The sequence below is a fragment of the Rhinatrema bivittatum genome, chromosome 17 (genome assembly GCF_901001135.1).
Source record: "Rhinatrema bivittatum chromosome 17, aRhiBiv1.1, whole genome shotgun sequence".
In the NCBI taxonomy this organism is placed as follows: Eukaryota; Metazoa; Chordata; class Amphibia; order Gymnophiona; family Rhinatrematidae; genus Rhinatrema; species Rhinatrema bivittatum.
The window spans coordinates 59,231,826-59,259,369 of NC_042631.1; the positions used below are offsets into that span (position 1 = coordinate 59,231,826).

The following is a 27,544-nucleotide window of genomic DNA, read 5'->3' on the forward strand; positions in this document are numbered from 1 at the left end:
TTGGAAGCCTTTGCCCGGGACCAGAGAAGGGCTCAGAACCCCGCCCCCGACACTCCTGACGTAAGCGGAAGGAACCCAGGCGCCCATAAAATCGGCGCAGGAGAGACTTTTGTTGTGACTGAGAGAGAGGTGAGGGCTACCTGGAAACCGGAGAAATATTCTGTCCCAGAATCGGTACGGCTGTGCTGGATTTTGGAAGCCTTTGCCCGGGACCAGAGAAGGGCTCAGAACCCCACCCCCCGACGCTCCTGACGTAAGCTGAAGAAACCCAGGCGCTCATAAAATCCGCGCAGGAGCGGCGCACCGCTGCCGCCGGCGCACCGGCTTGTTCCGGCTTAGTCCGGAGAAGGACGGGAGGACGGAGGTTCCCTCACGGATCAAATCAGTTCGCCATTAAAGGAGACAGAGAGTCAAGAAGGTGTTTTTTAGGGTGCTCGCCGTTAGTTTCCGGATCCAGTTTCTCCAAACAATACTTGTAGATTTATTAAATGCCTCATAAAAGGAAAGGCAAAGTTCGGGTCTATCCACCAGACCCGAACTCAGCTGCCGGACAACGACTGATGTCAGAATTCGCCCTACAACCACAGCAAATAAGGGCTTCAGTCCCCATTGGTGAGCAGGCGAGAGGAGAGTCTTAATCACCCGGGGAACTTTCACTGAGCCCTCCCGAATATAGAACGCCACCGAGAACTTTGCCCCGAATGGCTGACCGAGGAGATGAGCTGCAATCTGAGGATAGTATCAGACAGAGCTCGTTGGGTGACCCAGATGTTAGCCAAACGAGTGGAGTGGAGGGAGCTATCCAGGACCCTCAAGAAAGTGGAATGCTGGGAGAAGGAGGAAGAATGAGAAGGGTATTCCCTATAACATCAATCGAACCCGACGATAGCGTCGGACTTGGGGTAAGGAACCCACCCCAGCAATTAAACAAACCGGCGGTGATAACCCTAGAGAACATCTGGGAATTAGTAGCAGGAATGTCTTTTAAATTAGATATTCAGACCCAAAAACTGGATGAGATAGTGGCTAAAGTCAGAGTCCTCGAATCAGACACAAAATCTAAATTTATTGAACACGATAACTCTATTTTAAAAATACATGAGGATATCAAAAGCCTACAGAATGCAAATGCTGTAATGGTCTCAGAAAAAATATCATCGTTAAGAAGAATCGAATCTATAGAAAATTATATGAGACATTTAAATCTTAGAATGTTAAATTTCCCTGTTATTGTAGGGGAAATTCCTCTATTGTCATTTAAGAGATATGCAACTGAGGCATTAAAAATTCCAAATGAAATGATACCACCAGTTAAAAAGCTTTTCTTTTTACCTAAAAAAACCAGCACACCGTTAACAGTTCCCTTGCAATCTGATTTTCAGAATCTGACAGAATATTTAGAAAATTCTAGTATTGAAATAATGGATCGTGCGGTTCTTTTTGTCACCTTTTTTGATGAAATGGCGGTATCTCTGATAATGAAGAGTTACTTTAAAAACATAAATGTTGCCTTTCTAGGGTGTCAAATTCGAGTGTACCCTGACCTAGCCAAATCTACGCAGCAGCGTAGGAAAGATTTCCTAGCTATGAGACCTGAGACTTTAGCATTAGGGGGTAGTTTTAAGTTACGATACCCCTGTAAATGTATAATTCAACTTGCCAGGAATACGTATGTTTTCTTTGTACCAGAACAGTTGAGGGTCTTTATTTCTGAGAGGAGGCTTCCTGATGAAGGATAACGGGAATAGATACATATATATCTGTGGTTTAAAACATCTAACTTTGTAATATGCTTATAGTATATACTCCTTATAAATTTATGTCTCTACTCTCTCCCTGTTTCCTATGTAACTAGAGAACGAGAAATGTTAAATGTTATTTGTTGTATATTGAGGTTTTCTGCCTTAAATTATATTTTCTGAAATATCTCTGTATTGCCTATACAAATGTCCTATTTGTATATTATCTAAAATAACCATAAATAAATAATTTAAAAAAAAAATGTCTCAGTCTTCTCATGATTTTAATGCTGAGTGTCCAAGATTCCCTGAATGGGGGGGAAGATGTTGCATCAAAAGTATCAAGGATTATTAATTGCAGGTAGTAATCCTAGAAGTACAATTTAAGACTTGCACACAGGCGCGCATCTGTGTGCATATGCCAGCTTGCACATATGGGCACAAATGTTATAATATATGGGGTAGATTTTCAAAGGGTTACACGCGTAAGATACGTTCATAACCCCAAAAACCTACCCCTGCGCGCGCTGAGCCTATTTTGCATAGGCTCGGAGGCGTGCGCAAGCCCCGGGACGCGCCTATGTCCCGGGGCTTTCAAAAATGGGCAGACCGGGGGCATGGTGGTGGTCCAGGGGCGAGTCCGGGGGCGTGGCAATGGGCCAGGGGCATTCCTGAGTCCTCCGGCACAGCGGTCGTGCTGGAGGTTCGCGTGCCGGCAGCTGACCGGCGCAACTTTTGAAATAAAGGTGGGGGGATTTAGGGCTGGTGGCCGAAAATAAAGTTCCCTCCAAGGCCGCTCCGATTTTGGAGTGGCTTTGGAGGGAACGGGGAAAGCCATCGGGGTTCCCCTCAGGGTCGGCGCACGCAAGGTGCACATGTGTGTACCCCCTTGGGCGCGCTGACCCCGGATTTTATGACATGTGCGCGGCAGTGCAAACATGTTATAAAATCGGGTGTACATTTGTGTGCACTGGGTAGCGCACACAAATGTACCCCGCACGTGTAATATTTAAAATCGGCCCCTATGTGTGTGTTAGAAAATCGGCTATACGCGCGTACATGTGGCACAATTTTATACTGATGTGCACATCTGCGCACCTATGGTGACTCAAGCACATAAGTTGGAAGTTTAGTAGCTAACGGCACAGACATTATTATCTGTTTCCTCAGTTTGTTTCCAGTTCGGCTCATTAAAAGAGAGGACTTCCTTAACCCCCTAGCTAACTATAGCAGAAGTAAGGTTACACAGTAGGGGGGACCCCCAGCACGCACTTGTGCATGTAAACACTTACGCACAGACTTCATGGTGCAGTTCCAGCCTGCCCATGTCCCATCCATGCTCCTCCCAACCCACGCCCCACCCCTTTTGGAGAGAAAAATTGTATGCGCATTCTGGGAGATATGCGCGTACCCACATGGGTTTTAAAATCTGTACGTGTGCGCCAGGCTGAATCATGCATGTATCTCCTGGCTTTAGCACACATAGGGCTTTTAATATTGACCAGTTAGTGTCATATAGTCACATCTTGTTCTACCAGACCCCACTGTAAACTATTTATTCTTGGGATTCTGATTCCTCTGTGGAAGCTGGAGATTATATTCTGAATGCTTCCAGAAATGCGAGGTTTTTGAAACCTGAACAACTTCTCTTTCAAATGAATCACCTGCTTTTTCAATGCAGACAACTGAAAACAAATTGGACAATCCTTAAGTCTCCAAATGATAGACCTTGGGATGTAAGCAACACAAATGTTACACTGAATAAAAGACATTCTGCCAATAGTGAATAATATACAAGTTGTTAGACTGGTACTGGGTCTTATATTATTCACTTAACCAAAGTCCTTGGAAAACCTATTTAAGAAGAAAACATTCGAGATGTGGGTGGGTGTAGGGCAGGATGGATGGGAACAAACAACTTCTGTAAATACCAGTCCATTGTTCTTTAAATTAACAAACAGTTATTTAAATACATACTAGCAAAGATTCTAAAAACACTAGCTAGATTAAATAGAGATTTCAAATCATGCAAAACAGAGAAAATGCAAAGAAAATAGAATAGTTTTTAGCAAGAACTCAATCTATATTAGGGGTAACAAATTAAAATTCAACTTATCTGACCACAAGCTCAGGTATGTGTGTCTATGGAGAGGCACCTGTACAATTTATTTTACTTCTGTTAAGTAGTAAATGATGACCCCCCCCCCCCCCCCCTATATTGCCCTGTGAGCCACTAGACCCTGAGGCTAGTGAGCTCTTTTTTCTAAATTAATCAACAATTATTTAAATACATACTAGTAAAGATTTAAAAACACTAACTAGATAAAATATATAGAGATTTCAAACCATGCAAAACAAAGTGCAGAAGAAAACAGAACATTGTCAACAAGAAAGTAATCTATATTATGGCTAACAAATTCAACTTCTCTGGCCACATAGCTTTATTCATTTAATTTTTTATTATACTTGATGCGTAAAACAACTATCACATGCATACAAATTTTGTGACCATCGAGAATCTCAATTAAAGCAATATAAATATTATTGAGTATTAATTATTAATTCACCATAAACCAAACAAAAGTATTTAAATAAAAACCTTATTTTAGGTACCATGTTATATCATGTCAAATCTACCCAACTGCTTTCACCATTTTGCAGTCAACATATTCAAGTAATAAATCTTGGATTGTCTTTGTGACCTTTTTTAATAGCGGGACTTTCTGCTACTTCCAAGATAGGGCAATTTTGCATCTGGCAGCCAGACAGATCTGATGAATAGCAAATGTTGCTTACGTGTAACAGGTGTTCTCACAGGACAGCAGGATGTTAGTCCTCACATATTGGTGACATCACAGCATGGAGCCCAATCACGGAACACTTTTGTCAAAGTTTCCAGAACTTTGACTGGCCCCTACTGGGCATTCCCTGCATGGCACTAACCCTGCAGCCAGCAGAGTTCCCACTTCACTCTTGTTAAAAAGCTACAGGTAGTGCCGAAAATAAAATAAGAAAATGTTACGAACCCAACACCATGGGGCGGCGGGCGGGTTTTGTGAGGACTAACATCCTGCTGTCCTGTGAGAACACCTGTTACAGGTAAGCAAAATTTGCTTTCTCACAGGACAAGCAGGATGGTAGTCCTCACATATGGGTGAGTACCAAGCTGAGGATGTCCAAACATGCACCAAATGTATTATTTATTTATTATTGTTATATACTGACATTCAATCTCAATTGAGATATCACACTGGTTTACATTCAGGTATTTCTCTATCCTGAGAGAGCTTACAATCTAAGTTTTTGTACCTGAGGCAATGGAGGGTAAAGTGACTTGCCCAAGATCACAAGGAGTGACAGCAGGACTTGAACCCTGGGCTCCTGGTTCATAGTCCACTGCTCTAACCATTAGGCTCTTCTTCTTCCCTCCCTTGTACCCAATGACGTGCAACAGGCACAACAACTGGGGTGGAATTTGACAGAGGATGTTGGTACATCACGTTGTAAATAGGTTGCGCAAGACAGACTGGCTGAAGATGGAATCTTGTCTTCGGCTTTGTCCAAGCAATAGTGGGCTGTAAAGGTATGGAGAGAACTCCAGGTGGCAGCCCTGCAAATGTCAGGAAGCGGAACCAATCAGAGGTGTGCTACTGAAGTTGCTATGGCCCTCACAGAGTGTGCCTTAACACTGTCTTGAAGTGGAATGCCTGCTTGCTGATAGCAAAAGGATATGCAGTCTGCTAACCAGGAGGAGTCTGCTTACCCACAGGCTGCACCAATTTGGTGGAATGGAAAGAGACAAATAATTGAGTGCTTTTCCTGTGGGCAGCTGTATGGTCTAGGTAGAATGCTAGAGCCCGTTTACAGTCAAGGATATGCAGATCCTGCTCTCCTGGATTGGAATGGGGCCTGGGAAAAAAGGTAGGAAATATGATGGATTGTTTTAGATGAAAATACGAAACTACCTTAGGTAAGAATTTAAGGTGAGTGCGGAGTACTGCCCAGTCCTGCAGAAGGTGGATAGGTAACTAGAGCCTGTAATTCACTAACTCTGCGAGCCAAAGTGATTGCCAGAAGGAAAATCACTTTCCATGTGAGATAGCGAAGATCACAGGAGTGAAGAGGCTCGAATGGTGGCTTCATGAGCTGACCCAAAACCAGGTAGAGGTCCCAAGAAGGGGCCGGAGGACGCAGAGGAGGCTTGAGGTGAAGCAAGCCTTTCAGAAAACGTGTTACAAGGGGATGAACTGATATAGGAACATCCCCAACACCTTTATGGAAGGCGGATACCGCACTGACATGCATTCTGATGGAAGACGTTTTTAGACCTGACTGACAAGTGCCAGAGATAGTCCAGAAACTTCAGGATTGGACAGGTAAACGGGTCAAGGGACCGAGAAGAGCACCATGATGCAAACCTGTTCCATTTGTAAGAGTAAGATTTTCTCATGGAAGGCTTCCGTGAAGCAATCAGGACACGGGAAACTGGTTCAGAAAGATTAAGTGGCTGAAGGATAAACCTTTCAACATCCATGCCATCAGGGACAAGGTTTGAAGATTGGGGTGGCGCAGGCACCCATTGTTTTGAGTGATCAGAAGTGGGTCCTTTCCTAAAGGAATGTGCCTGGGATGTAGAAATCCTGAAGTATTGGAAACCACACTTGGCATGGCCAGTGAGGTGCTATCAGGATCATGGTTCCCTTGTCCTGACGTAACTTCAGGAGAATCTTCAAGTGAAGAGGAAGTGGAGGGAATGCGTAGAGCAGACCAGTTGTCCACGAGAGGGAGAATGCGTCTCTGGGCTGAGTGTGTTTTCTGCGAATGAGAGAGCAGAAGTTCTCTACTTTGCGGTTTTGAGGAGACACAAAGAGGTCTATTTGAAGATAAACTCATTGTTGGAAAATGGAGTTCGCTACCGAGGGGTTGAGAGACCACTCGTGTGGTTGAAAGGTGTGACTCAGCTTGTCTGCCAACACATTGTCCACTCCCGGCAAGTAGGTAGCCCTGAGGTATGGCGAGTGGGAGAGGGCTTCCGCCCATATCTGTGCAGCTTCCTGACACAGAAGGTAGGAGCCCATCCCTCCCTGCTTGTTGATGTACCACATGGCCACCTGGTTGTCCATCTGGATCCAATGACTTGATTGGAGAGGCAATCCTGAAAGACCCTGAGAGCATATCTGATTGCTCAAAGCTCCAGGAAATTGATTTGGTGTTTGGCTTCCTCTGGAGACCAAGATCCTTGTGTCTCAGATGTGCCACGTGGGCTTCCCATCCGAGGTTGGAAGCATTGGTGGTAAGAGTTATTTGAGGGTTTGGAGCCTGAAAGGGCAAGCCTTGAAGGAGATTGATCTGATTTGTTCACCAGGCAAGAGACTGATGGAGTGAGTCGGTTACATGGACAATGGTCGACGGGCTGAATGCTTTAAGTCCATTGTGACCTTAGAGTCCACTGCATGACTCTCATTGCCAAGCGGGCCATTGGTGTGACCTGGACTGAGGACGCCATGTGTCCCAGGAGGATGAGAAAGTGGCGTGCAGTCGTGGAGTGCTGAGACTGCAGCTGGCGTGCGAGACACACAAGAGTGAGAGCTCGCATTTGAGGGAGAAAGGCCTTTGCCTGCAAGGTGTCCAAGTCTGCCCCAATGAATTATAAGGTTTGAGATGGGACTAAGTAGGATTTGTCATAGTCGACAAGAAATCCTAATGAAATTAGTGTGTAAGATAAGGTGCAGGGACGACAGGGCAGCTTGCTGAGTGGGGGCCCTGATTAACCAATCGTCTAGATAAGGGTAGATGTGAACACCTTGGGTTCTGAGGAAGGCTGCAACCACTCAGAGACATTTCGTAAAGACTCATGATGCAGACGCGAGGCCGAAGGGAAGCACTCAGTACTGGTAGTTCTTGGGGCCTACTAGGAACCGGAGGTATTTGCTATGAGATGGAGTTCTCAATATGAGTGTATGCATCCTGGAGGTCGAGAGAGCAGAGCCAGTCTCCTCTTTTCAGAAGAGGAAGAAGTGAGCCCAAGGTTACCATCTTGAACTTCTCTTGCTGGAGGTACTTCTTGAGGGCACATAGGTCCAGAATTGGACGGACGCCTCCCGATTTTTTGGGGATTAGAAAGTACCGGGAATAGAACCCTAGTCCGTGCTAAGAGTAGGATACTGGTTCTATTGCCTTGGACTGGAGGAGGAGGGAGATCTCCTGTTCCAGAAGGATGGAGTAATCAGAAGTTCTCCACGTCGGTAGAGGTGGGGAGTCCGATGGAATGGAGAGAGAGTTCAGATGATAACCCTGAGTGATGTTTGCAGGACCCACTGGTCTGAGGTGATTGAGTGCCACATGTTGTTGAAATTTATTTATTTATTTATTTAACCTTTTTCTATACCGACCTTCATGGTTAAATACCATATCAGGTCGGTTTACATCGAACAGGGGTAAATAACTAAGGTAAAAGGAAAACAAAGTTACATTAAACGAGGACCGTGAACTTGGAAGCTTAGGTAGCTGGAAGAAAAAGATTAAGTTAAGTTAGAGGGAGACATAACAAATTCCAGACTAGAGTTAGTCCAGACTAGACTAGAGTTAGTCCAGACTAGAAATGGCATAATCGACCTCCCACAGGTATGTGAGGCAATGGAAGCTGGCTGCTGCTCTCTATACAGAAGTCAAAAACCAGAAGCAGGACCTGGTTGAGGAGCTGCTTGCGGTTTTTGTTTTCGTATCTGACGAGACTGAGCTTTTTGAAACGGTCTCGTGGAACGAGTTCTAGCTGGTGGCAGATAGGATTTCTTCAGGTGGAAGAATGACTTCTCAGAGTCCTTGCGGAAGGACTGTTTCGAGGAGTACTCAGAAGACATCAAAGAGAGCTGTCTTAGGGTCTCATGATGGTCCTTGAGTTCCACCACCGTCCATTGAAACTGTTCGCCAAACAGATTATCTCCTACACAGGGCAGGTTGGATGACCTGTCTTGTGCCTCAGGGCAAAGGTCGGAAGACTTGAGCCAGGCCCACCTTCTTGCCAAAATAGCAGCAGCAGATACCCTAGTAGCAGTGTCAAATATATCATAAAATGATATGATTTCATGCTTGCCTGCCTCAAAACCCTTGTTTCCTAGGGTTTGGAGCTGATCTTGAAATTGCTGAGGCAGGGAGTCTGTCAGGTCTTGTATCTGCTTAAATATGACCCTATTATATTGGGTCATATAGAGCTGATAAGCGGCAATTCGAGAGATGAGCATTGATCCCTGGAAGACATGGCAACCAATGGCATCTAAAAACTTCTATTCCTTGCCAGGGGGAAAAGTAGTATGAGGTTTTGATCTCCTTGCTCTTTTCTGTGCAGATTCTACCACTACAGATTGGTGATCCAGTTGAGGTTTCTGAAAACCCGGAGCTGACTGCACTAAATAGATAGTGTCAGCTTTCCTGTGGACTGGAGCAATGGAGCCAGGATGTTCCCAGTTCTTTTTGAGGAGATCCAGAAGAACCTGGTGGATAGGGATGGAGGATATTTCCTTGGGAGCATCCAGGAATTGTAGCAACTCCAACATTTGATGCCTATCATCCTGTTCAGTCTGTAATTGGAAGGGAACCAATTCAGACATCTCCTTCACAAAATTTATAAAGGAAAGGTCCTCTGGAGGAGAACGCTTTCTACTTTGAGGGTGAAGGTGGTGAAGGCAAATCATTGGTGTCTGGCGAGGAATCATCAGTCCAGGTATCATAGGGATCAGCACCCGCCCCTCTAGGAACAAGAGGGGGACAGGGTGGTGGGATACCTGAAGGTCCTGGTCTAGGCTCCAAAGGAATAATTGGAGGCACCGATGAAGGCATCGAGGGCATCGATTTATTTATTTATTTATTTATTTAAAAACTTTTATATACCGGTATTAGTATGCATACATCATACCGGTTTACAATGTAACTTTAAAGGTAGAAATTACAATGAACAGGGAGGGCGAACAAGGAGGAGTATACAAAGAGCAGGAGGTGGAGGAATTAAAGCAATAAATAAAAACTGCAACGGACTATTTACAGGAATATACAAGGCGTAGGCAAGATACTTGCAGAAGTCGGTGTACTTAATCAGGGTAGGCTTGTCGGAAGAGCCATGTTTTAAGTTTTTTTCTGAACTTGGCGTAACATGGCTCTAGCCTGAGAGTGGTAGGGAGGGTGTTCCATTGTTTAGGGCCTGCAATGGATAGTGCACGGTCCCTAGTAGAGGAGAGGTGGGCTTTTTTCAAAGGGGGAATGGAGAGGGTGCCTTTGTTGACAGTGCGAGTGGGTCGTTCAGTGCGTATAGGACGAAAGGGTTCATCCAACCAATTGGAATTGTGCGAGTGGATGGACTTGTGCACTATGGTTAGAATTTTGAAGAGAATTCGGGATGCGATGGGGAGCCGGTGGAGTTCTTTGAGTATTGGGGTAATGTGATCAGCTTTCCTTGAGTTGGTGATGACCCTGGCGATGGCATTCTGGAGCATTTGTAAGGGCTTGGTGGTGGAGGAGGGTAGGCCGAGGAAGAGGGCATTACAGTAGTCCAGCTTTGAGGAAAGGGTGGCTTGGACGACGGTGCGGAAGTCATGATAGTGGAGGAGGGGTCTGAGTTTCTTCAGGATGTGAAGCTTGAAGAAACCTTCTTTGAGGATGGAGTTGATCTGTTTTTTGAGATTGAGTTGTTGATCTATGATAACCCCAAGGTCTCTTACTGTGGGTTGGGGTGTTATGACGTTGAAAAGCTGGATCGTTGGAGATCGGTGGTTTGGGAGGGAGGTGAGGAGAGATAAGGAGCAGCTCTGTTTTGGAGGAGTTTAGAGCGAGGTGGATGTTGGTGAGGAAGTCATTGATGTTGGCAAGACATGTGTTCCAGAAGGCAAGGGCATCTGAGAGAGAGTTGTGAATGGGAATGACGATTTGAACGTCATCTGCATAGAGGTAGAATTTGAGGCCGAGGTCTGTGAGGAGCTGACATAGAGGTGTGAGATAAATGTTGAAAAGGGTGGAGGAGAGGGAGGAGCCTTGTGGGACACCTTGAGACAAGGGATAGAGTGTGGAGTTGGCGTTTTCCTATCTTGACGGAGAACTTTCTGTTAGATAAGTAGGATTTAAACCATAGTAGGGCTAGGCCTGAGATGCCTATTTCGGATAGCCGGTTGATGAGGAGGTTATGGTTGATGGTATCAAAGGCAGCTGAGATGTCGAGTAGGGCGAGGAGGTAACAGTTGCCTCGGTCCATGCCTATGAGTAAGTGGTCCGTGAGGGAGAGCAGGAGGGTTTCTGTATTGAGGTATTTACGGAAGCCGTATTGGGCTGGATGCAGAATGTTGTTGCTTTCTAGATATTCTGTAAGTTGGATGTTTACAATCTTTTCCATAATTTTGGATAGGAAGGGCAGGTTAGAGATAGGGCGGAAGTTAGCGGGGTCTTTAGGGTCTAGTGTTGGTTTTTTTAGGAGGGGCTTGACAATAGCTTGTTTAAGAGCATCTGGGACAGAGCCTGAAGAGAGGGAGGAGTTTATGATGTCTGCGATGGGTTTGGATATAGTGTTCGGGATGGAGAGGAGGGATTTTGTGGGAATGGTGTCTGAAGGGTAGGAAGCTGGTTTGAGTTTTCTGAGAATAGATTCCACTTCTTTAGCGGAAGTCAGGTCAAGGGTTTGGAGGGTGGGTGAAGTGGGGGAAGGTTGGAGGGAGGGGGAAGGGGAGGTGGATGGAGAAGGGTGTTGAAATCTGCGGAGGATGTTGGTGATTTTTGTGAGGAAATACTGGGCGATTTCTTCGCTCTTAGTGGAGGCATCATTCTCAGGGATAGTGGGCTGAGAGGATTTGGTGAGGTTGGCAACATAATTGAAAAGGGCTTTCGGGTTGTACATGTATTGGTGGATCTTAGCTGAAAAGTAGTCTCTTTTTGTTTTGAGGGTGGTTATTCTATATTGGTGAAGGGTAGTTTTGAAACTTGAGGCGAGTTGGGGTGAGGGGGCTTTACGCCAGTTTCTCTCACGCTGCCTGAGGGTATTTTTTAGGGATCTTAGTTCAGTCGTGTACCAGGGTTGATGATTTTTTGTGGGTTGGGTAATGTTACGTCTGGAGATGGGGCATAGTTTGTCAGCAATTTCAAGAGTCATGCTGAGCCAGGATTTGATGGCAGTCTCTGGACTGGAGCAGTCAAGGCTAGTGGATGTGTTGGAAATGGCAAGAGCCAGTTCATCTCCAGAGCAGGGTTTCCTGAAGGTGAAGGTGGTGTTGTTTGAGGGAGTGGGGGTAGTAGGGAAGTTAAGGGGGAGGAGGGCTTTTATGAGGAAGTGGTCTGACCAAGGTACAGGGGAGCAGGTGGGGGGGTGGGATGGTAGGAAGCAGTGGTTGATGAATATAAGGTCAAGGGAGTGACCAGCTTGGTGCGTGGGGGAGGCAACAATTTGTCTAAGGCCTAGAGCTTGGAGTGCAGTAAGGAATGCCTCACAAGAAGGGGTAAGGGGGGTGGCATCGACATGGAGGTTGAAGTCTCCTAGTATTTATTTATTTATTTATTTAAATGATTTATATACCGGAGGTTCCTGTATAATATACATATCACCCCGGTTCACAAGGAACAATAACTGTCGCTACATTTAGCGGTTTACATAGAACAGAATAAGAATAAAACAGGAGTTTTTACAATTGAACATTGAAAATTAAGTAAACAAGTTTTAACATTGTACAGATTAATCGAAGTAGGTTACATTTTCTTCAACGTGTTCTTAGCTCTAGGGGAAAGCTTGTTTGAACAGCCAAGTCTTAAGTTTCTTTTTAAATGTAGGGTGGCATGGTTCAAGACGAAGGTCTGGAGGTAGCGAGTTCCAAAGTGAAGGGCCTGCTGTGGATAATGCACGTTTCCTCAGAACGGATTTCGCCGGTTGAGTGATTAGTCTGTTCTGATAGGCGCTTCTGGTTGGTTTCACGGATGTGTGTAGTTGAATTTGAAATGTTAGGTTGAGAGGTGCGATGTTGTGTAAGGCCTTATGTATCATCATTAAAGACTTGAACTGGATCCTGAATTTAATCGGAAGCCAGTGGAGATGGTGGAGGATTGGGGTGATATGATCTCTTTTTTTGGCATTTGATAGAATTCTTGCAGAGGCGTTCAGGACCATCTGAAGTGGTTTGATGGTGCATGCTGGTAGGCCTAGGAGGAGAGAATTACAGTAATCCAGCTTAGTGAGAATGAGTATGATGGAAGGGATTTCAATGTTTATGTTGGCAGATAAGAATTCAATTAAGGGGGAGGGGTCCCGTTCGATGGATCCAGGAGGGGCATAAATGAGACAGATTTGCAGTGAGGGGGCTTTGAAGAGGCCAATTTCTAGCTTGGAGGGTGATGTGGTGTGGGAGAGTTTGGCGCCACCGAGCCATCGATGGATGGCTCGGTGGCGCCGATGGGTGTATCGGCACCGATGGTTGCACCGGTGGCGATGGACATATCAGCATCGATGGCTGAGGCAGAACTCCCAATGGAGGGATGCAGAACGGTGTTTCTCCTCCCGATGACAGAGTAAGCGGGGAGGGCACTGGAGCCATCGGTGACCCGGGGTCCATCGGTGGAAAAGCAGCAATGAGCGCTTCCATCCTGGAGAGCAGCAGTGCCAACGCTGCCGGAATCAGGTCGTTTGTCAGTTCCACAATCGGTACCGGTGTCGGTGCCGGAAGAACCTGGAGTCATTGCATCGCATTGTCTATGGCCTCCTGAACCATCCAGTCCAGTTCTTCTCAGAGACCTGGAGCAAGCAGCCCTGGCTCCGGAACAGAAGAAGGAGGCAGAGGCATAGCCGGAGGGACCACCGTTAAAGCCAGAGTCACGGCTCCTGATCCCCTGTCGGGTGAGGGTTGCCTCAGTGACCCGGTCGCCGAAAAGATCGGTGCCTTTTCTGGACGGGGTTTCTTCGGCGGCTTGGACAATGGCGAGGTCGATGATTTCGCTCCCTCGATGGTCCGAGACTTGTGATGGCGATGTTTCTCTCTATGATACCCTCGGTCCTGAGGGGGAGTAGAGGGTGTCGAAGACCGAGATATCATCTATGCTGGACGGTCACCGGCCGGTAGTCGATACTGGCACGAAGTTGACGGTGCCGGTTCTGACGACGTCGATGCAATGGACGGAGTCGGGGTTTGAGTGCAGAAGAGAAGTTCCATCTTCTCCATTCTGGCCTTGCGACCTTTTGGTGTCATTAAGGCACATTTGGTGCAGGTCAGGACATCGTGCTCATGTCCGAGACACATTACACAGACTTTGTGAGGGTCTGTGATGGACATGGTGCGATTACAGTTCGGGCACCGACGAAACCCCGACACCATGGCCATGAAAAAATTGAGCTGTGGTACGGTTGACGGCCAGTAGGCCGCGAGGGCCAAACTCGAAGGTAATCGACGGAAAACGAGTAAACTTACCAGAGTAAGTTAAAGGAGGGACCCATGTGGGGTAAATTTATTTCTAGTAATTCCGTGAGGAAAATTCCTGTCAGGAATCTCTGCAGAGCTCCTTAACCGCGTGGCTACTGCTGCGAGGAAAAAAGAAGACTGAAGGGGGACCCCTGCTGCCTGCAGGGTTAGTGCCATGCTGGGCATGCCCAGTAGGGGCCAGTCAAAGTTCTGGAAACTTTGACAAAAGTGTTCTGTGACTGGGCTCCATCCTGTGATGTCACCCATATGTGAGGACTACCATCCTGCTTGTCCTGTGAGAATAGCTGTTGCAATGTAAAGGGAAGTTGTGCATCTGGAATACATAACAAAACATTTTAGGTGAACAATCTACTATAAAACCTATGTTCAAGGAGATCAAGCTATATATGGAATTTCAGAATTGCACAATGCAAGGGCATTCCCACCAAATATGATAAAATGTGCTCTTATTCTCACAACACCTCTAGCATACATCTGATACCAGGGAAAATAGCGTGTGCAACCTATCTGTGGTTAAATACATAGAACCATAGAAACCCAGAAATGAAAGCAGAAAAGGACCAAATGGTCCATCCAGTCTGCCCTGCAAGCTTATGGTAGTATCTGCCATGCCATACAGTTCACCTCCATGCTTATTTCTTTCCCCAGACCGTAAAGTCAGGGCTCTTGTTTATTGCTGTCTGAATCCAATTCCCCTTCTTCTCTTTCTCCCTGCCATTGAAACAAAGAGCAATGATGGCATTGCATCAACAGTATGGAGGCTTATTGGTTAAGGATAGTAACTGCTGCACAGTTACTATCCATGTACTCTTCATTTCCATCCTCTAACCTTTAAAGATCCACAATATTTAACCCATGCCCCTTTGAATTCTTTCATTGTTTTTGTCTTCACCTCCTCCTCTGGAAGGGCATTGCAGGCATCAACCATCCTCTCCATGAACACATTTTTCCTGATGATGGTTCTGAGTCATCCTCCCTGGAGTTTCATTTTATGACCCCTAGTTCTAGTGATTTTTTTCCAAAGGAAAAGGTTTATCGATTGTGCATCATTAAAATTTTACAGGTAACTGAAGGTCTGTATCATATCTCCCCTGCACCTCCTCTCCTCCAGGGTATACATATTTAGGTCCTTTATCCTCTCCTCATAAGTCTTTTGATGGAGATCCCCCACCATTTTGGTCACCCTTCTCTGGGCTGCCTCCATCCTTTTTCTGTTCCTTTTGAGATACGATCTCCAGAACTGAACAGAGTACTCCAGGTGAGGCCTTATCAACGACCTGGACAAGAGGATTATCCCTTTCTTTTACTTACTGGTTATTCCTCTATCTATGCTGCCCAGCATTCTTCTGGCTTTAGCTATCATCTTGTCACATTGCTTTGCTGTGTTCAGATCACTAGACACTATCATCCCAAGACCCTCTCTTGGTCCGTGCACAACAGCCTTTCACCCCCCAACACATACAGCTTTTTTGGATTACCACACCCTAGATATGACTCTACACTTCTTGGCATTGAATTTCAGCTGCCATATCTTCAACCACTGTTCAAGCTTCCTTAAATCATGTCTCATTTTCTCTTTTCCTTCCAGCTTATCCACTCTATTGCAGATCTTGGTATAATCCTCAAATACCTTCTATCCTTTCCACAATATTACTCACAAAGATATTGAACAGAACCAGTTCCAACATCAATCTTTGTAGCACTCTTCTTAAGAACACAAGACATACCATACAAAGTCAGACCAAGGGTCCATCAAGCCCAGCATCCTGTTTCCAACAGTGGCCAATCCAAGTCTCAAGTACCATTCAAGTACCAGAACATTAAATATATCTCAAGCTACTATTGCTTATTAATTAATAGCAGTTTATGGAATTTTCCTCTAGGAACTTATCCAAACCTTTTCTAAACCCAGTTACATTAACTGCCGTAATCACATCCTCTGGCAATAAATTCCAGAGCATAACTATGCGCGGAGTGAAACATAATTTTCTTCAATATGTTTTAAATGAGCTATTTGCTAACTTCATGGAATACTCCGCAGTCCAAAGCTTCCCAAACCTGTCCTGGAGACCCCATAGCCAATTGCGTTTTCAGGATATCCACAATGAATATGCATGAGTTAAATTGGCATATACTAGTATTACTAAGTCTCCATGATTTGCACATTTATCTCATGCGTTTTCATTGTGGATATCGTGAAAACCCAACTGGTTGTGGGGTCCCCAGGACAGTTTGGGAAGTCCTGCCCAAGTCCTTCGATTATCTGAGAAAGTAAATAACCGATTTACATTAACCTGTTCAAGTCCTTCCATAATTTTGTACACCTCTTTCATATCCCCCCTCGGTAAGAACATAAGAACATAAGAAAATGCCATACTGGGTCAGACCAAGGGTCCATCAAGCCCAGCATCCTGTTTCCAACAGTGGCCAATCCAGGCCATAAGAACCTGGCAAGTACCCAAAAACTAAGTCTATTCCATGTAACCATTGCTAATGGCAGTGGCTATTCTCTAAGTGAACCTAATAGCAGGTAATGGACTTCTCCTCCAAGAACTTATCCAATCCTTTTTTAAACACAGCTATACTACCTGCACGAACCACATTCTCTGGCAACAAATTCCAGAGTTTAATTGTGCGTTGAGTAAAAAAGAACTTTCTCCGATTAGTTTTAAATGTGCCCCATGCTAACTTCATGGAGTGTCCCCTAGTCCTTCTACTATCTGAAAGAGTAAATAACCGATTCACATCTACCCGTTCTAGACCTCTCATGATTTTAAACACCTCTATCATATCCCCCCTCAGTCGTCTCTTCTCCAAGCTGAAAAGTCCTAATCTCTTTAGTCTTTCCTCATAGGGGAGTTGTTCCATTCCCCTTATCATTTTGGTAGTCTCTTCTCCAAACTGAACAGCCCTGACTTCTTTAGCCTTTCCTCATATGGGAGCCATTCCATGACCTTCATCATTTTGGTCTTGCTTCTCTGCACTTTCCCCAGTACAATTATATCTTTTTGAGATGTGATGACCAGAATTGCACACAGTATTCAAGGTGCGATCTCACAATGGAGCGTTACAGAGGCATTTTGACAACTACAGTTTTATTTGCAATTCCCTTCCTAATAATTCCTAACATTCTGTTTGCTTTTTTGACCGCCACAGCACACTGAACCGACGAATTCAGTGTGTTATCCACTATGACGTCTACATCTCTTTCCTGGGTGGTAACTCCTAAGATAGAACCTAACATTGTGTAACTACAGCAAGAGTTATTTTTCCTATATGCATCACCTTGCACTTATCCACATTAAATTTCATCTGTCATTTGGAAAGCCAATCTTCCTATTTCACAAGATCCTCCTGTATCATCACAATCTACTTGAGAATTAAATACTCTGCATAATTTTGTGTCATCTGCAAATTTGATCACCTCACTCATCGTACCTCTTTCCAGATTATTTATAAATATATTGAAAAGCATCGGTCCAAGAACAGATACCTGTGACACTCTACTGTTTATTGCACTGTGAAGACAGACCATTTAATCCTATTCTGCTTCCTGTCTTTTAACCAGCTTGCAATCCACAAAGGGACACTGCTTCCTATTCCATGACTTTTTAGTTTTCTTAGAAGCCTTTCATGAGGGACTTTGTCAAACGCCTTCTGAAAATCCAAGTACACCATATTTACTGGTTCACCTTCGTCCACGTTTATTCACCCCTTCCTAAAAATGCAGGAGATTTGTGAGGCAAGACTTCCCTTGGGCAAATCCATGCTTGCTATGTCCTGTTAAACCATGCCTATCTAAATGTTTTGTGATTTATTTTTTATAACAGTTTCCACGATTTTTCCTAGCACTGAAGTCAGGCTCACCAATCTATAGTTTCCAGGATCACCCCTAGAGTGCTTTTTAAATATTAGGATTACACAGGCCACCTTCCAGTCTTCGGGTACAATGCGTGATTTTAATGCTAGTTTACAATCAAATTTGCAGATGATACAAAATTATTCAGAGTGGTTAAATCACAAGCATATTGTGATAAATTGCAGGATGACCTTGTGAGACTGGAAAATTGGGCAACCAGATGGCAGATGAAATTTAATGTGGATTAAGTGCAAGGTGATGCATATAGGGAAAAATAACCCATGCTATAGTTACACAATTTTAGGTTCCATATTAGGAGCAACCACCCAAGAAAGAGATCTAGGCGTCATAGTGGATAACACATTGAAGTCGTCAGTTCAGTGTGCTGCGGCAGTCAAAAAAGCAAACAGAATGTTAGGAATTATTAGAAAGGGAATGGTGAATAAAACGGAAAACGTCATAATGCCTCTATCGCTCCATGGTGAGACCACACCTTGAATACTGTGTACAATTCTGGTCGCCGCATCTCAAAAAAGATATAATTGCGATGGAGAAGGTACAAAGAAGGGCTACCAAAATGATATAAGGGAATGGAACAGCTCCCCTATGAGGAAAGATTAAAGAGGTTAGGAATTTTCAGCTTGAAAAAGAGATGGCTGAGGGGGGATATAATAGAGGTGTTTAAAATCATGAGAGGTCTAGAACAGGTAAATGTGAATCGGTTATTTATGCATTAGAATTAGGGCATCCCGACCGTGAGGTTCAAATAAAGGAAAAGTAGTCCAAGTGCCTGTAACTAAAAACTCACCTGAGCTAAAACATTCTAACTTATCCCTATCAATTAAAATGCAGAATGAAAATACAAACAAAAAAGCAAACTTTGAAATGTTTGTATGCTAATGCCAGAAGTCTAAGAAGTAAGATGGGAGCATTAGAATGTATAGCAGTGAATGATGACATAGACTTAATTGGCATCTCAGAGACATGGTGGAAGGAGGACAACCAATGGGACAGTGCTATACCGGGGTACAAATTATATCGCAATGACAGAGAGGAGCACCCGGGAGGCGGTGTGGTGCTTTATGACCGGGATGGCATAGAGTCCAACAGGATAAACATCCTGCATGAGACTAAATACAAAATTGAATCTTTATGGGTAGAAATCCCTTGTGTGTCGGGGAAGACTATAGTGATAGGGGTGTACTACCGTCCACCTGGTCAAGATGGTGAGACTGCCAATGAAATGCTAAGAGAAATTGGGGAAGCTAACCAAATTGGTAGTGCGGTAATAATGGGAGACTTCAATTACCCAAAACCACAAGAAGCAGAGACCACGATAGTGCAAGGAGACATCAAAATTCCACAAGGAATTCTTCAAAGAGTATATATTTATTCAACAGAATTTCACACGGATACTCCACTTTCAAACAGCAGATATTTTATAGAAGTCGATTCACATCTATAGAAATCTGATTCACATCTACCCATTCTAAACCTCTCATGATTTTAAACACCTCTATCATATCCCCCCTCAGTCATCTCTTCTCCAAGCTGAAAAGTCCTAACCTCTTTAGTCTTTCCTCATAGGGGAGTTGTTCCATTCCCCTTATCATTTTGGTAGCCCTTCTCTGTACCTTCTCCATTGCAATTATATCTTTTTTGAGATGCGGCGACCAGAATTGTACACAGTATTCAAGGTGCGGTCTCACCATGGAGCCATACAGAGGCATTATGACATTTTCCGTTTTATTCACCATTCCCTTTCTAATAATTCCCAACATTCTGTTTGCTTTTTTGACTGCCGCAGCACACTGCACCGACGATTTCAATGTGTTATCCACTATGACACCTAGATCTCTTTCTTGGGTTGTAGCACCTAATATGGAACTCAACATTGTGTAATTATAGCATGGGTTATTTTTCCCTAAATGCATCACCTTGCACTTATCCACATTAAATTTCATCTGCCATTTGGATGCCCAATTTTCCAGTCTCACAAGGTCTTCCTGCAATTTATTACAATCTGCTTGTGATTTAACTACTCTGAACAATTTTGTGTCATCTGCAAATTTGATTATCTCACTCGTCGTATTTCTTTCCAGATCATTTATAAATATTGAAAAGTAGGGGTCCCAATACAGATCCCTGAGGCACTCCACTGTCCACTCCCTTCCACTGAGAAAATTGTCCATTTAATCCTACTCTGTTTCCTGTCTTTTAGCCAGTTTGCAGTCCATGAAAGGACATCTCAACCTATCCCATGACTTTTTACTTTTCCTAGAAGCCTCTCATGAGGAACTTTGTCAAACGCCTTCTGAAAATCCAAGTATATTATATCTACCGGTTCACCTTTATCCACATGTTTATTAACTCCTTCAAAAAGGTGAAGCAGATTTGTGAGGCAAGACTTGCCCTGGGTAAAGCCATGCTGACTTTGTTCCATTAAACCATTTCTTTCTATGGGGTAGATTTTCAAATAGCGCGATTTGGCGTACTTTTGTTGGCGCATCAGGCGCCAACAAAAGTACGCTGGATTTTAGTAGATACGCGCGTAGCCACGCGTATCTGCTAAAATCCGGGATCGGCGCGCGCAAGGCTATCGATTCCGTATAGCCGGCGCGCGCCGAGCCGCACAGCCTACCTCTGTTCCCTCCGAGGCCGCTCCGAAATCGGAGCGGCCTCGGAGGGAACTTTCTTTTGCCCTCCCCTCACCTTCCCCTCCCTTCCCCTACCTAACCCACCCGCCCGGCCCTGTCTAAACCCCCCCCTTACCTTTGTCGGGGGATTTACGCCTCCCGGAGGGAGACGTAAATCCCCGCGCGCCAGCAGGCCACTAGCGCGCCAGGACGCAACCTGGGGGCGGGTCCGGAGGGTGCGGCCACGCCCCCGGACCGCCCCAGGCCATAACCACACCCCCGGGCCCGCTCCCGACACTCCCCGAAAACGCCGCGCAGATCGGGCCCGCCCCCCGACACGCCCCCCTCTGAAAACCCCGGGACTTACGCGAGTCCCGGGGCTCTGCGCACGCCGGTAGGCCTATGTAAAATAGGCGCACCGGCGCGCAGGGCCCTGCTCGCCTAAATCCGGGCGGATTTAGGCGAGCAGGGCTCTTAAAATCCGCCCCTATATGTTCTGTGATTTTAATGTTTAGAACACTTTCCACTATTTTTCCTGGCACTGAAGTCAGGCTAACCGGTCTGTAGTTTCCCGGATCGCCCCTGGAGCCCTTTTTAAATATTGGGGTTACATTAGCTATCCTCCAGTATTCAGGTACAATGGATGATTTTAATGATAAGTTACAAATTTTTACTAATAGGTCTGGAATTTCATTTTTTAGTTCCTTCAGAACTCTGGGGTGTATACCATCCAGTCCACGTGATTTACTACTCTTCAGTTTGTCAATCAGGTCTACCACATCTTCTAGGTTCACCGTGATTTGATTCAGTCCATCTGAATCATTACCCATGAAAATCTTCTCCATTATGGGTACCTCCCCAACATCCTCTTCAGTAAACACCGAACCAAAGAAATCATTTAATTTTTCCGGGATGGCCTTATCTTCTAAGTGCCCCTTTAACCCCTCGATCATCTATCGGTCCAAATGACTCCCTCACAGGCTTTCTGCTTCGGATAGATTTTTAAAAGTTTTTACTGTGAGTTTTTGCCTCTACAGCCAACTTCTTTTCAAATTCTCTTTTAGCCTGTCTTATCAATGTCTTACATTTAACTTGCCAATGTTTATGCCTTATCCTATTTTCTTCTGTTGGATCCTTCTTCCAATTTTTGAATGAAGATCTTTTGGCTAAAATAGCTTCTTTCACCTCCCCTTTTAACCATGTGTTGCGGTCTCCACCGCTTCCCCCCTAATTGCCGTATTCAGGGCTCACCTTCTACACCGGGAACGCCGCTCCCGCGGATCTGCTGGGTCTACAGGGCATCCGTCATTGCTGGGCCATCTCTCTGCGGCCCCGCGTGCACGCAAGGACGCGCGTTATGGATGCACGCTCACCGGAAGTCTGGCCCCGCCTGAGTTAACCATGCCACACCCCAAGCCTGATTTAACCGGCGTTCATCGGGTTTCTCATTGCCTTGCAACGAGTGTCGCTACTGCTTGTAGTTCTTAGTTGCATCTCTGCTGTACTGCTTCCTGCCATTGACCACTGCTCGTTCCTGACTCCGCTTCTGTCTGCCGCCTGCCATTGACCTCTGCTCGTTCCTGACTCCGCTTCTGCCTGCCGCCCGCCATTGACCTCTGCTCGTTCCTGACTCTGCTTTTGCCTGCCGCCTGCCACCGACCTCTGCTCGCTCCTGACTTCGCTTCTGCCTGCCGCCAGCCCCTGACCTCAGCGTGTACCCGACTCCGCCTCTGCCTGCAGCCAGCCACCGACTTCAGCTTGTGCCCGACTCTGCTCCTGTTTGCCGCCAGCCCCGACCCCGGTCGGTTTCCAGGACTGTTTCCATTGGCTGCCAGTTTGACTTGGGTTTCTTCTCCGGCTACTCTCTGCCAAGTCTGAGTCTCTACACGCTGCTGGCTCCGGTCCTGCCTTGTGCCGGTCATACTCCACGAAGTTACACAGATACCATTTCAGTTACCTGTCTGTCCTGCTCTCGCTGGGCCTACCTGCTCCCTGCCACTGGACTCTGTGACTTAACCTTTTCCCAGGCCTTTCCTAGAGACTGAGACCTTACTCCTGAGTCCCAAGGTTCTGGGACCCTACGGGCTCCTCCTGGGGGATTCCCGGTTCCTGGGTGAAGACCTGTGCCTGTGTCTCCTAAGTCCCAAGGTTCTGGGACCCTACGGGCTCCTCCTGGGGGGTTCCCGGGTGAAGACCTGTACTTGTGTCTCTTAAATCCCAAGGATCTAGGACCCTACGGGCTCCTCCTGGGGGGTTCCTGGTTCCCGGGTGAAGATCTGTGCCTGAGACTCCGCCTCCCGAACTACTCTACCCAGGGTGGTTCGGCTCAAGGGTCCACACCAGGACTGCAGCTTCCCAGACTGCAACAGTTTGCAAGGCCATGGACTCGGTGGAGTCTCCCAGTGTGCAGGCTATACCTGGAATGGCGCAACGCCTTCAACAGCAGCAACATTGCATTGACACCCTTGCTGCCACGGTGGATCAACTGGTCTCTCGTCTAGAAGCTTCCACTCGACAAGGGTCTTCCGTTTCAGGCGCTGTACACCAGACTCAATTACCGGCTCCCAGCAGGTACGCAGGAGACAGTAAGTCCTGTCGTGGGTTTCTGAATCAATGTCAGGTACGATTCACTTTGTTACCAGCCCAGTTTCCCACAGAGGCGGCTAAGGTGGCATATATCTTTTCATTACTCGATGGCAAGGTGCTAGAGTGGGCCTCCCCATTGTGGGAGCGCTCTGACCCACTGCTGCAGAATCTCCAGGACTTCCTTCTGCAGTTTCGCCTGGCCTTTGATGACCCTGCACGCCAGTCCACAGCGGCATCTGAACTTCTGCATCTTCGACAGGGCACACGTCCAGTAGCAGAATACATCATCAATTTCCGGACTCTGGCTATGGAACTGGCTTGGCAGAATGACTGTTTAAAGGGTATCTTCCTTGAAGGTCTGGCCGGGCGGATAAAAGATGAGTTAGCAGGACGGGAGATTCCTGAGGAGCTGAATGACTTAATGGACATTGCAGGCAAAGTAGACCGTCGGCTCCAACAGCGTGACAGAGAGACTCGGTCTGGTAACAGGAGTCAGACCCGTCTACACACCGCCTCCAGGTCTTCTCAGCAAAGGACCCCTCCTGCTTCTAACCCTGCTTCTGAGCCTATGCAGCTGGGCAGATCACCACTTACTCCGGAAGAGAGGAGCCGTCGGCGCTCACTAGGCCTCTGCCTTTATTGTGGAGGTAAAGGACATTATCTATCTGCCTGCACTGAGCGTCCGGGAAATGGCCATGCCTAGGTTATACCGAGAAGCTACACCTAGGCCCCACCGGATCCGCTCATTTCTGTACACTGCCTGTCATCCTCAAGTACCCCGGTGGGGAGATCCAGATACGGGCCGTTGTAGACTCTGGAGCTGAGGGGAACTTTATTGTGGCCGAGCTGGTGAACCAATTGGGGTTACCCACAGAACCAAGGAATCCTCCCCTGTGCATTTCTTCAATTTGTGGGACCTTGTTGCCTGGAATCATCTCCTGCTCTACGAGATCAGTGACCTTGCAGACGGGGCTATTCCATTCCGAGGAGATCTCGTTACTCATTCTGGAACGAGCCGTGCATCCATTAGTGCTGGGACTTCCGTGGCTTCGCCAACACTCTCCCGTCATCAGATGGGATGATTTCCAGCTGGTTAGCTGGGGTCCTGCTTGCTTTGACCAATGTTTGAGGCTTCCTCGTCCTCCCAACGCTCTGCATCTCTGTTCTACACACCTCCTGCCAGAGGCTTATCAGGGGTTTCAAGACGTATTCTACAAGGAGATGGCGGATATCCTTCCGGAACACAGACCCTTTGACTGCCCCATTGATCTGGTCCCTGGTACCACTCCACCCCGTGGTCGGGTGTATCCTCTCTCGCTACCCGAGACTAAGGCGATGTCTCAATACATCTCCGAGAACTTAGCCAAAGGATTTATTCGTCCTTCCCGCTCACCAGCAGGTGCGGGGTTCTTTTTCGTGGGCAAAAAGGATGGTTTGCTACAACCATGCATTGACTATTGTGGTCTCAACGCCATTACTAAGCGAAACCGTTATCCGTTGCCACTCATCCCAGAGCTACTGGACCGTCTCCAAGGAGCCCGCATCTTTACCAAGCTGGACCTGAGAGGGGCTTATAACCTCGTACGTATTCGCCCAGGAGACAAGTGGAAGACGGCGTTCAACACACGTGATGGGCATTACGAGTACCTCGTGATGCCCTTTGGGCTTTGTAATGCCCTCGTCTTCCAGCACCTTATGAACGAGGTCCTTCGAGAGATGCTCCACTCCCATGTGATCGTTTATTTGGACGACGTCCTTATCTATTCCAAGGACATCGTCTCCCACCGTCAGCATGTCTGCCAGGTTCTTCAGGCTCTCCGGGCCAATCACCTCTATGCCAAGCTGGAGAAATGTGTGTTTGAAGTGGAGTCGCTACCCTTCTTGGGGTATATTGTATCAGCAACAGGTTTCCGCATGGACCCCGAAAAAGTAGCCGCCATCACTAAATGGCCACAGCCCACAAGTCTCAAAGCCCTTCAGCGCTTTCTGGGCTTTGCAAACTTTTATAGGCATTTTATTCCACGCTACTCTCACCGTGTGGCTCCTCTCACCGCCTTGACCCGGAAAGGAGCAGATGTCAAGCATTGGCCAGAGGCGGCCATCGCGGCCTTTTCAGATCTCAAAGAGGCCTTCCTCTCGGAGGTCTGTCTCCGACACCCGGACCCCACACGACCATTCATTGTAGAGGTCGACGCCTCCAGCATCGCTGTGGGTGCCGTGCTTAGTCAGCACTCTGACTCGGGACAACTCCTGCCGTGTTCTTATTATTCCCGGAAGTTCTCACCCGCAGAAATCAACTATTCCATTGGAGATAAGGAATTGCTGGCAATAAAACTTGCCTTCGAGGAATGGAGACAGTGGCTCGAAGGCTCCTTGCACACAACTACCGTTTATACGGATCACAAGAACTTAGAATTTCTTACCCAGGCTCAACGACTGAACCCCCGCCAAGCCTGCTGGGCCTTGTTCTTCAGTCGATTCGATTTCATCGTACAATACCTTCCTGCTGCCAAGAATCTCTGAGCAGATGCCCTGTCTCGTATCGCCTGTGCCGAAGAGGAGGTGGATCCTCCACAGTTCATCTTGGACCCCTCTAAGGTTCGGCTTTCAGCCTTGACCATCCTCTCACAAGACCACACAGTGCTCGCCCGCCGGGACCGCTTGACGGCGCTACGATGGGCCCATGACTCCTTAATTGGAGGACATGCCGGATGTGAAAGAACTCTAGAACTGGTTAACCGGTACTATTGGTGGCCCAACATCCGGCGAGATGTCGCTTCTTATGTGGCCTCTTGCGCTACCTGCACTCGCCAGAAGCCCAATTCTGGCTCTCCTTACAGTCTCTTGCATCCGCTCCCGGTTCCCACCGAACCATGGACTCATATAGCCACCGATTTTGTCGTGGACCTGCCCCCCTCTCAAGGACACACGGTCGTCTGGATCACGGTCGACCGTTTTTCCAAGATAGTCCATTTGGTCCCCCTGCCTAAGCTTCCCACTGCACCCGAGTTGGCCCTCCTGTTCACTCAACATGTGTTCAGGCTCCACGGTCTCCCGCAAGATATTGTTTCGGACAGAGGTTCGCAGTTTGTGGCCCGCTACTGGAGAGCTCTCTGCAAATGCTTCCAAGTTAAGCTTAGTTTTTCCACCACCTTTCATCCACAGAGCAACGGGCAGACCGAGAGAATGAACAGGACGCTGAAGGCATATCTCCGGGCCTTCATTAATGAGAGGCAAGATAACTGGGCCGAGCTGCTACCTTGGGCGGAATTTGCCTATAACAATCAAGTTCATGCAGCCACGGGCAAATCTCCGTTCCATTTGGTGTATGGCAAACCATTGTGACCACCACTTCCACTAGAGGCTCCCAGTGCCTCACCTGCTGCTCAAATTACAGCTCAACAGCTCCAAGCTTTGTGGCACATGACACAAAGGCAGATTCTCCGAGCTACTGCTAAAGCCAAACTAATGGCCGATCGCCATCGTCGGCCAGCACCTACCTTCCAGCCAGGGGATAGAGTCTGGCTAAGCACAAAGAATTTGCATCTTCGACTCCCATCTCAAAGATTTGCCCCAAAATTCTGTGGCCCGTTCGAGTGGCTGAACGAGTAGGAATGGTATCATATCGCTTGCGGTTACCTTCTTCCTTCAAGGTACACAACGTGTTCCATGCCTCCTTACTTAAGCCTGTGGTTCTCTCCCGGTACCATCCTGCACCCCCGGATCCTGTAACCACGACCGTTGAGGATGATCCTACATACCAAGTACGGGACGTTCTGGACATTCGATTTCACAATCGCCGATGGGAATACTTACTGGCATGGGAAGGTTGTGGTGACGAGGATAACACCTGGGAGCCCAGTCGGAATATTTTGGATAAAGAACTTCTGCACCAGTTTCACCGGGACCATCCAGAGAAACCCGGTCCTCTTAAAAGGGGCCGTAAAGGGGGGGTACTGTTGCGGTCTCCACCGCTTCCCCCCTAATTGCCATATTCAGGGCTCACCTTCTACACCGGGAACACCGCTCCCGCGGCTCTGCTGGGTCTACAGGGCATCCGCCATTGCTGGGCCGTCTCTCTGCGGCCCGGCGTGCGCACAAGGACGCGCGTTATGGACGCACGCTCACCGGAAGTCTGGCCCCGCCTGAGTTAACTATGCCACGCCCCAAGCCTGATTTAACCGGCGTTCATCGGGTTTCTCATTGCCTTGCAACAAGGGTCGCTACTGCTTGTAGTTCTTAGTTGCATCTCTGCTGTACTGCTTCCTGCCATTGACCACTGCTCGTTCC

At 46.9% G+C, this 27,544-nt stretch overlaps 1 protein-coding gene across 1 annotated transcript in view; it reads right to left on the reverse strand.

Annotated features, from left to right (window-relative positions):
- GAL (galanin and GMAP prepropeptide) overlaps positions 1-27,544 on the reverse strand; it is a 296,633-nt gene that overhangs the window by 237,929 nt on the left and 31,160 nt on the right. The gene's annotated exons all lie outside the window — the stretch shown is intronic.